Source organism: Rhinichthys klamathensis, unplaced genomic scaffold, assembly GCF_029890125.1.
Source record: "Rhinichthys klamathensis goyatoka isolate OS25496 unplaced genomic scaffold, OSU_Roscu_1.1 h1tg000254l_1, whole genome shotgun sequence".
NCBI lineage: Eukaryota > Metazoa > Chordata > Actinopteri > Cypriniformes > Leuciscidae > Rhinichthys > Rhinichthys klamathensis.
The window spans coordinates 1,828,658-1,839,389 of NW_026606776.1; positions in this window are offsets into that span (position 1 = coordinate 1,828,658).

Consider the following 10,732-nt stretch of genomic DNA (forward strand, 5'->3'; position numbering starts at 1 on the left):
AACTTAAGTGGCTATGTTTGTGTAATGTGTAACGTTTCCGAACTTTGTAAAGTCAAAGTATGTCTGTAAGACGAGGTAGTTGCTGATATCTACCGCCTCGATGGCATGAAAATCTTTCAATTCAGTTGAAAATCGCTCCTCTTCATAACGTAAGGATCAGATCCAACATATGTTTGATTTTTTGTTTATATCTTTCTCTTGTAATAGCTGTAAAGTAGTACAGTACGGACTTTCCTCCATCTCGTCCATTGCCCTCTTCACTCCCTGCCCTCCATCTGAATTTGGCGCGTCATCATAATCACGTGACTGAAACCCAGCTATAAAAGACCTGAAATATTTCAGTTGGTGTGCAATGAATCTAAAATATATGGAAGTTTAATTTTTATCATTACATTATGGAAAATAATGAACTTTATCACAATATGCTAATTTTTTTAGAAGGACCTGTAATTGCCAAGAGTGTGCAGGTCTTAAATATAGACATATTCATTTGAACTGGAATTTATTTTTTAATATAAAGGAATAGTTGATAAACAGATGTTAAAAAAATTATAGGAAGAGTTCAAAATTAAAATGTATTATTCCCTCACGTCATTTTGTGGAACACAAAATACAGCATGTCCGAACGGCTCTTTTCCATACAATTAAAAGTAAATGTTGACAGAACTTTCATTTTTGGGTTGGCTATTCATTTAATATGAATTATTATGTATTAAGTCTGAGTTCTACTATAGTAGTGCTGTGTTTATAGGGTTAGACATCTTGGAATAAAAATGTATTATTTTTAATATGGTCAACTTGCTGAGGATGAATAATCTTTAATAAAGTTTGACTCTAATGAAGTTAGACTGTGGAATGAGGGTGTAGGCCAAATGGTAAGATAATTTCTTTAATAAACATAACAAAATTGCAGCCTGAAATGAAAATATTTTGCAAAACTTTGAGAGCAGGTTTGGTTTAGATCCCCAGAGCATTCAAAGGGCACAAGTCAGGAAAAGACAGTGGCTCCCAATTTTCCGTAGAGGTGGAACATTGTTCACTACTTGCCAGACATTACAAATCAACCCAGATGCATATTTTTTCCCTCTGGCACAAGAAGTAAAAACAGGTATTTATCCTGGCATGCACATGGACATGCTGATCCAGAAGTGGATCTCTGTGGATTGGAATGTGGTCTGTGTTGATCAGCACGCAGTTGGTTTCATTGTGATAATAGGCACATTTTGTTTTGCCACATTCTGCGTTTGGGTTTTTGCTGATTGCTCATTTGTTTGCTCTAGATCGAGGAATTTTGGATAAGATCCCATTGGAGCTGAAACAAGACACAAGCAATGAGCTGTGGGTAGTAGAACTACTGCAGACCCAGACGGGTTTGACGTTATACATCTGTTTTTGTTCCCTCATTTAAATAAAGCGATCAAGGGTCTCAGTAATATGATTTCTAAAAGGGCAGAGTCTTCCACTGATTTGTCTCTGTGACATTCACAGTAAGGAAAACAACTAAAGCTATTTCCTCAACCAATTAGCAAAGCATTTACAGATGAGCGCAAACCAAATGTCTTCTCTACGAGGCAGATGTGGAAGAAACCAAGGTGCCAGATGGGTTCTTGGAGTCTTGCAATCATTTTAAGATTGGCAACTCCAACTATTTAATGATGGCACACGTAGATGTTTTTTTTTGAAAACTTCAAAGTTGCAAATCAGCATGATTATGCCATCATTTCAGAAATTTCTGGTCCCCTGGAAAGGTGAACAAAACAAAAGGAATATATAATTGCTCTAAATATCTGGATTACTTGGAAAGACATATGCGTTTCTGTCAAGAAAATTCTTAAAACATTACAAAACCAAAGCCTGAATCACATAAAATAACTATTAATATTGTGTAAATAGGTCAGGAAGGTTTCTAGAAATAATTCCTGTTAACTTTTATCCTCTGACTGTTTGGCCACAGGCTGAATCTTTGGTTTGAAAGCAAGAGACATGCAAAACCAACCATTTGATCTGCAGCCCAAAATTCCACCCAGCCATGAATCTTTCACAAATCAAATGTGGTTCACCACATTCACATTAAAATGTCAAGGATTTGAAAACACTCCCCTATTCTATCGCCCGGCCCAACAAACAGAATGCCAATGCGATGTGGGGTGGACGGGTCCAGAAGTATGAGAGAAACCACAGGTTCCCATGGCATACAAGGCTGATCATCAGTAGACTTGGACAACATTTCCAGTTTTCCGAAAATAAAAAGCTTTTTCTGATATTACCTTTCATGTAGTGTGCAGCATAGCTGTTTGTGAATGCAAAAGGTCTGCAAAGATCAAAAAGCACGACAAATAACGTTTTTGTCTCCTAAAAGAAAGAACCGATTCTGAACTGCCAAAACAAGTCGTCAGCAATTCAAGTCTTACTTCCTGTTAAACCTATGTAATGATTAGGGGTGTAACGATACACGTATTCATAACTAGTTATAGTCCACAGATCAGCAACATTCACCATGATATAATGTAGTAACTGTAACCATGGAAGTTTGGCAGGAATAGTAAAATGCTTTCAAGTAAGCATTTTAAGTAACCAATCAAGTAACCAAAACATTATTTGTCCATCCTTCAAATTCAAGATGTAAAAAAACTCATTATTTAAAAATATTTTTTTATTTGAATAATTTTTCTTTTTTTAAATCAAGGAAATTCCTCTGGCATTTCTTTCTGTGTGCTGAATCGAAAACGTATCGAACCGAACCGTGAATTTTGTGAACCGTCACACCCCCAGTATGTGATGTAACAAATTTGCATGGTCTTCATTGGCTGTCCACAAACAACATTTACTTTAACCCACCCTCAAACACAGTTGTATCTGAGGCCTGGTAGAGTTTGATTCTTATCAATGTATCAAGACGGCGTTTTCAGAGCCTCTATTCCACTTTGCATGCACTTCCAAAGGATGAGGACTGCGATAAAGCCTCCATCGTTACTGTAACTGTGTATCAAGTGCTGAGGAAGCCTCTGGAGTTGAAATTCAGATATAGTAGCTGCTAATATACTGTAAGCGGTAGATCAATCACAATAGGCTGGGCCGTCCGACCAATCAGAGCAGAGTAGGCTCTCGGAAAGGAAGGGTTTAGAGAGAGAATCTTTATACGAACCGTTTTCAGACTCTTTGAGAAATTAGGTGATGTGCAATGTATATAGTGAGAAAATGAGTGTTTTTGACCTTTGAAGCATGTAAAACTATTGTAGTAGACATCCAAAACAAAGTCAGGAATCTTTAAAATAGCATAATTGGGGCACTTTAAAATATTATATGAAAAAACTTCCATTGTATTATGTAAATAAAAGTAAATTCAATTTAAAGTCATTTCAATTCAAATTTATTATAGCGCTTTTCATACTAAAAATACATCCAAAACGATTTTACTATTTTTTTTCTAGTTTGAGAAGGGTTTCACTCGGATATACAAGACTAACGCAACTTCCATTTCATGCCGACTTTAATAGAGCGAAACTGCACTCTAAACAATGCTGGGTTGTTTTAACCCAAATTTGGGTCAAACATGGACAAACCCAAATGTTGGGTTAAAAACGTAATTTAAAATTTTAACCCAACTTCAACTTTCACTTTCAACTGTACATTTTTTAATTAATTTTTTAACCCAACATTTGGGTTTGTCCATATTTGACCCAAATTTGGGTTGAAACAACCCAGCATTTTTTAGAGTGTGTTAAGTGTCAAAACATTATTAAACATATAATGTTGAAAGTAAGTAGGCTTTTGTTAAAACAAAATCGGTTTCACTTATCTTTAGGATTAGAACAAGATTATTGATTTGATGGTGGGCTCAAAAGTGGTTACGAATCTTATATATCTATATATATGTTTATAGTATGCACTCATGATAATAACAGTAATGTGGCATTTGTTGCTAAAAAGCCTCTGTCTTATATCTTTATGTTATTAAAGACTATGCAGTGAAAGCACTTTCTTCAATTCACCGTAAGCCACTAAAAGAACATCATGTTCAGAACAGAACATTTTCTTCCGACATATACTGCAGCTGTCAGGATAAATAGTTGGTTAGAGATTGCAGACAGAGAATGGAGACGGACAGTAAGAACGTGATTCATATTATGAAAAGGGAAAAATAACCCTGTGATCCCATTCAGTAGTTGTGCGAACACAAACACACACTAGAAGATGATACTTTTTTAATCTAGCACTCATCTGAACATCAGGCTCTGGAAATGAATTTCAAAAAATGTTCATCAAAAAAAAAAAAAAGGTGGCATGACTCATCAGGACATTCTGGTCGGCATGGTTTTCTCTCACATATTCACCAGCCTCAGGGCACCGGGGGTCAATACTTAAACCTGCGTATGAAGGTCTTGCTTAAGGCCACATGAGACAAACGAAGGCTTTATCTTTTCAATGGCAAATCCATTGAAATCAAATTAGGCTTTTAGCATACTCTTAATTTGCTTACAAAATACACAGTGAGCAAAGCAGTGCAAGTTAGACTGTAAAGGCCTAGGGTACATGCATCTCATAATTCAATGTTCAGCTATTCAGATAAGACTGTTTTGCACACTTGCTTGGTAATATTGATTCAGTATCGGCTCCATTACCAGATGGTATAGACTCAAATCAATGAATGGACTTTTCTCACAATATGTTCTGTCACTTCCGCTGATTTATTGTATGCAGTTGACCCTTAATGGCTTAGTTAGCAATACTGAAGCTTGCTATTTTTCATTCCATGCTGGCATGTGTTTTATGCGCTTGTGAGTTCTTCGAAATGGCTCTTACAGGAAAACCTACTTGCTTAAGAAAGTATAGAGGATTATTATGGAAAATCTTTTGATCTGAATATCATTTTCTAAATGTGGAAACATTTTTAATTGCAGTGATAAAATGCTAGCTGAGCAACGATGATAGTGTAAGAGTAAAATGTTGAGTATGCGATAAACAACTGGCAATAATAATTCTCGGTCCATTCCACACTGGCAATAACAACTCTTGGTCCATTAGATTTGCTGTAATTTGTAAGACTGTCATGGGCTGAAAATTGAACATATGGTTGGTGGGTGGCGAGAGGACCGTAATTACATTGGGAACGATGTGTAAGAAGATTCATATACTGGGGAACATCCATGGAGTCAACATGAATCAGACAACTGACCTCAATACAGGCATGTTTCGTCTTTGATTATAGAATGGACACTGTATTGGTTAGGTAAAGACTAAACACAAATGGACACACTCTCACACACTCTCACACACTCTCACACACTCTCACTCTCACTCTCACTCTCTCTCTCACTCTCACTCTCACTCTCACTCTCACTCTCACTCTCACTCTCTCTCTCACTCTCACTCTCACTCTCTCTCTCTCTCTCTCTCTCTCTCTCTCTCTCTCTCTCTCTCTCTCTCTCTCTCTCTCTCTCTCTCTCTCTCTCTCTCTAAAGCAGTCTAATTAACTAATGATGGTTTATAAATGCTTTTATGTGAGGTTGAGCTCACATAAACTGTCAATGAGCGCCACACTAAAAAAGAAAAATGAATTCTGTGTCTAAAGACAACAACCTTGCAGGGTTTCTTAGCCACAGAACTAGCCTGTTTTTATAGCCAAACATGGTCAAACTCTTTACCTATAATTCCAGAGACATAATCAAAACCACGTCCGGTAGTCTGGAGGTTATTATCATGGCTATTGAATTTACCCTGGTGGATAAAAAGCCACTGTTAGATATCAGATGTTAAATATAACCAAAGTTCGTTGGAGTTGAAACTTGATGGCATGTCTGATTAAAACACGGGACAGATACCAGTCCTTTAGTCTCTTTTATTTAAGGTTCAAGATTAAGTCTTGAGTAATTCACATAACATGAAGTTCATGGATTCACATGAAACAGATTCACAAGATGTAAATGGGCAGTTGTTAACGGATGGACAGGATGTAAAGGATGGTCTTAAGTCAACTACAAACAATACAATAAAGGAAATCAAACTCATATAATTCTTCAAAAAACATATCACCAACATATAATCAATCCAAATAATGAATAAATATCCAATCCAAACAATTCATAAACAAATTCAAACAATACAATTGGCAAAACAAACTTACTTAGCACATCCTAAGGAAAGGACTCAAAGGAGTGTTCATTCAAACACCCACACCTCACCAATACAAAAGAAACAAAAGAAAAAAGTGAGGTCTACTTATAGACCTTGACCAGTGGTGGGTGGGTAATGTAGTGCACTAGATTTTCTCATGAGATCGGGTTGGGTTTCTTTCCTGAACGGATCAGCGTTTTGATCGATTCGTTTGAATGAATGATTCAGTGACTCACATGTAATGATGTAACTGCAGAAAGAGACAATGAAAAATCCCCACCATTAAGGCAAAGACTAACAGTGTGTCTGAAAGAAAAACAGACAAGCGGAGAGATACATTGAAAATGCCCAGTGCTTTTGGACTGTCAATGTTGTTTGACAAATCAGATTTAAGGACCAGCGTTAACATTTTAAATCTTGTAAAACAAATAAAATATATAAGGTATAATTTCTAAAAAATATTAGGAAATGAGCATTTAAGAACAAAGATAGTTGTATCATAGCCTAAATTTGATTAAACAGCATGTTTTTAAAGGTAATTTGTGAAATGCCTTGCGATTGCAATGTTTTCTACATCATAAAGTGCATTAAAATATATAATTCTGATGCTTTTACTGTGGCCTGTGCTTCGAAATGCCTGAAACACAGATCGAATATTGTGCTGGGATAGATGAGACCTTTTAGCTGTCTTTAACCTCTTCCCTGCATGAGAGCATAAAACATCTGGAAGGTTATGTGTGTGGAAGTGTGCTTATCAATGGCCATTCCGTGGAAAGTTTCATCCCCGTCATTCCGTGGAAAGCTAGTTTCATCCCCCTGTGGTATTATGTAAATAAATGAAACTATAATTGTTCTGAACCCTCTCTAGCAGGGTCTTCAGAGGGGCCTGTGACCCTATAGGTGGTCTGTGGCGGGACAGCAGGGGGTCAGCCAATTATTGTTTGATCTCAAACTAACTTTAACTGCATTACACAAAAATACTATAAGTTGTGTACAATTTTCTATTGACCCTGTCATATTTATCCAAAGCAACTTAAAAATGAGGACCAACAAATTTAGTAGATTTCCTGCTTTTATGGACCTTGTTCTTCCACAGCTGCCGAGGCTGGTATCAAATTACAGCTGCAGAGAAACCAGACTGAATGAACTGGTTTTAGTAATTTGGGAAATCTATACTCCCTAGCCATTACAGGACCTCTAGTGTTACCATTTAATATTGTCAGCTTTCAGGATATGGATATGTGTTCCCATAATGGATTTTAGATACAAATGAAAAGTCTGACTGCATATAATCTATGATCTAAAACAAACTGCTAAGAAAGAGAAACTAAGAAACTACTTTTGGGTAAAAAAAGAAAAAAGAAAAAGAGGTTGCGGTGAGGCAATGGAAGTGCATGTGGCCAAATTTTACGCACACACACACACACACACGCACACACACACACACACATCAGGACATATTTTTACATACTTTTCTTATAGTGTAATATCATGTATTTTAGGCTTTTAGAGTTTTCAGCGCCACACTGTCATGGCGTTGAAATTATAAAATTGGATATAACCTCAGAAAATGTTTGCAAACATGTTTTTAATATACTAAAATCATGTTAACATGCATATCTTGTGAGACAGACCTTTTAAAGCAGTGAGTATTTTAATGTATACTGATTGGCCTCATTCAATTCCATTGTAGTTGTTTTTTTAAAGACAAGTATGGGTGAATATATTTTAAAAAATATTCTTAACTTGTTCTGAACCCATATTCCTTTAATGATTCTCTCCAGTGTTTTTGATGTCCTTGAGAGCTTTATTTATTTAATGAAGCATAAGTCTTTTACTGCTCAGGCAATAATAAATGTCTCCGCTGACTTTTTAATTGACTTTATATGTGAGAATTCAAGCTGTGAGGTGTACTGTCCAAAGGCTGCCATGGCCTGGGTTGTTTTTCTTCCTGCGTGACCTGGATGAATTCCTGCTTTAATCTTATTTTTCAAAAGCAGGGTCCATATTACATATCCATAAAGGCAGCTGCCGCTTAATTCCTCTATATCTCATTCTGCCAAGTTTAACACGTACGTTTTCCTTTGAACTGCACTCTCACCAGTCTGGATCTGAAAATGACAAGAAAATTCAATCCAGAAGATTGAAATATTTTGTGTGAACTACTCACAAACCCTTTATTTATGACAAAGGAATCAATGTAAAAGGAAAGTTTAATACATTTTACATCCCACACAACACCTTAACCACCATTCTCATTCTGATTTATATCCGTAAATGCAACAGATATTTTGTCTTTTGATGAGATGCTAGAAATACTCCCTCACAGGGTCCAAAGGTCTGAGACCATATTGAAAATCAGTGATTTAAAATCTAATTTAAACCTTTAAAAGAAAGGTTATAAAAGGAAATCATAGTCTGGATTTCTAGGTTACTGATCAAATGAGAAAATACATAGCATTAATCATGTGAACTCAAAAGGTCAGATTTTAAAGGTGAAGTACTGTATATAATTTGCACAAATTGAATTGCCCAAAATTGATGTGTAAGTTTATCAAACACTCCCCTCCATCTTCTATTGGCCAGGCAAACAGACGACCCCGCCCCGCGATCACACCATTGGTCGAGCCAGTGTTACTGTGTTTGCTGGTTGGATTGCAGAATTCAGGGGAATATATTAGATATGGTACAATGTGTTTAACAGCAAAAAAGAATAGGCCTATTAGACACTTTGATAACTGAAAGCATAAAATAAACATACTATAAAATTATAACAAAAACACAAGTTTGAGCATTTGTAGAGCTTTGTGAATGATAAGTGGGCAAATCTTTGGTGTAGATTCTGTTGGATAAGAACTGGGAGAAAATATTTGAATATAAATGTACACATTTCAAATTTAAGATTCAATAGATAATATATTGAGAACAGATCAAAAATAAATTCGGAAGGATTACACTCTTTTGCATCTGGAAAAGGTTGATGTTGTGACCAAAACACTATTAGTTAATGTCTCTGGCAAACACAATGTATTTCTCAATGGATTTTATATTTCCGGAGGCTCTGTGCTCTTTGAAGACTCCTGAGAAATGAAAAGCATGTCCAGAGCTATTAATCATGAGTGGACATACATCTCCAATGTGAGATGTTGAATAAAAAGTGAGATGATGAAAGATTGTCTCATAACTCATTTACTTCATAGAATAAGCACACATTGGTGTTCTTTGTTGGATTTGCAGTTACGGTCAATCTGTTCTCCTTGAATAAAACACAAATGGGTTGTCTCTTCTGGGATTGAGGTTTATTGGAATTACAATAAACGTGCAGAAAATTGTGCAAATGGCTGATTAACAAGGACTAGCAGTTAACTGGCTTTGGTGTAATTTTTTTACAATTACATGATTAGAAATGTTATATAAACAATCTAACAAAACAAATTTATATGAAAAATAGCTTATTTTAAACATCAAATATCTGGCTATTTTTGAACGCATACAATATATTTTTCATTATGAATGGCTTAATTTTATAAATGGATTTATAAAAAGTCTATTTAAATTTGATGTTTATAGCTAGAAGATTACAAATAAATGAATACAATACAAAAAAAATATATTGTCACATACTGCTGTGCCAAAACATTATGACCAGTCACAGGTGAAGTGAATATCATTGATCATCTCCTAACAAGGCCCCATATTAAGGTCTGTGTAGATTAGACAGTAAGCAAACAATCCGTTCTTGTAATCAATGTTTTGGATGCAGGAGAAAAGGGCAGGAATAAAGATCTGAGAGACTTTGACAAGGTCAAATTGTTATGGCAAGGCGACTAGGTCAGAGTCTGAACAACAAAGGCTATCTATCCCATCAGAAGGTATACTGTGGCACAAGTAATTTAACATTTTAATGATGGTTATTTCAAGGAATATGTCACAACATACATTGCATCGCACTCTGCTGTGAAGCCTCAGACCAACCAGAGAGCCTATCACCCCTGTCTACTGTTGAAAGCAGGGCACACGAGTGTTGGAACTAGACCTTAGAGGAGTGGAAGAAGGTTGTCTGGTCCGATGAGTCCCGTTTTCTTTTACAGTGTAAAAGTGTGACCCTCTCTGGGCAATGTTCTGCCGGAAAACCCTGGGTCCGACTATTCATATAGACTTAAATTTGACGTGCCACCTACCTAAACATTGTTGCAGAGCAGGTCCACCCCTTTTTAAAATTTTCAGGAGGCTAACCTTCTTTCACAGAGAATTTGATTAAAAAACAAAATTAAGATGAGTTTCAGAACTTTGTAGCCCACTATGGGATTTGCAGAAAGGAAAAAGAGTCAGTGTGAGAATCAGTCAGTGAAGAAGAAGAAAAAAAAAAAGAACTGGAGAAAGAGAGAAGGTTAGGCAATGTGAGAAACACAACAAAACAAGTCTCCAGACCCCCGTCTCTGGACTATTGTCTTTCAAAGGTGTCTAGAGAATTAATGATTCATAACACAAACAGTCATGGATTCCATTTGTTCATCACAACAACGGGAAAAGCTATTTGATATTTTTTATTGCTGGTAAATAAACTCAAAAGACCAACTAAGATGCACCTGCAATTCAAATGCACTTATATTTCCCC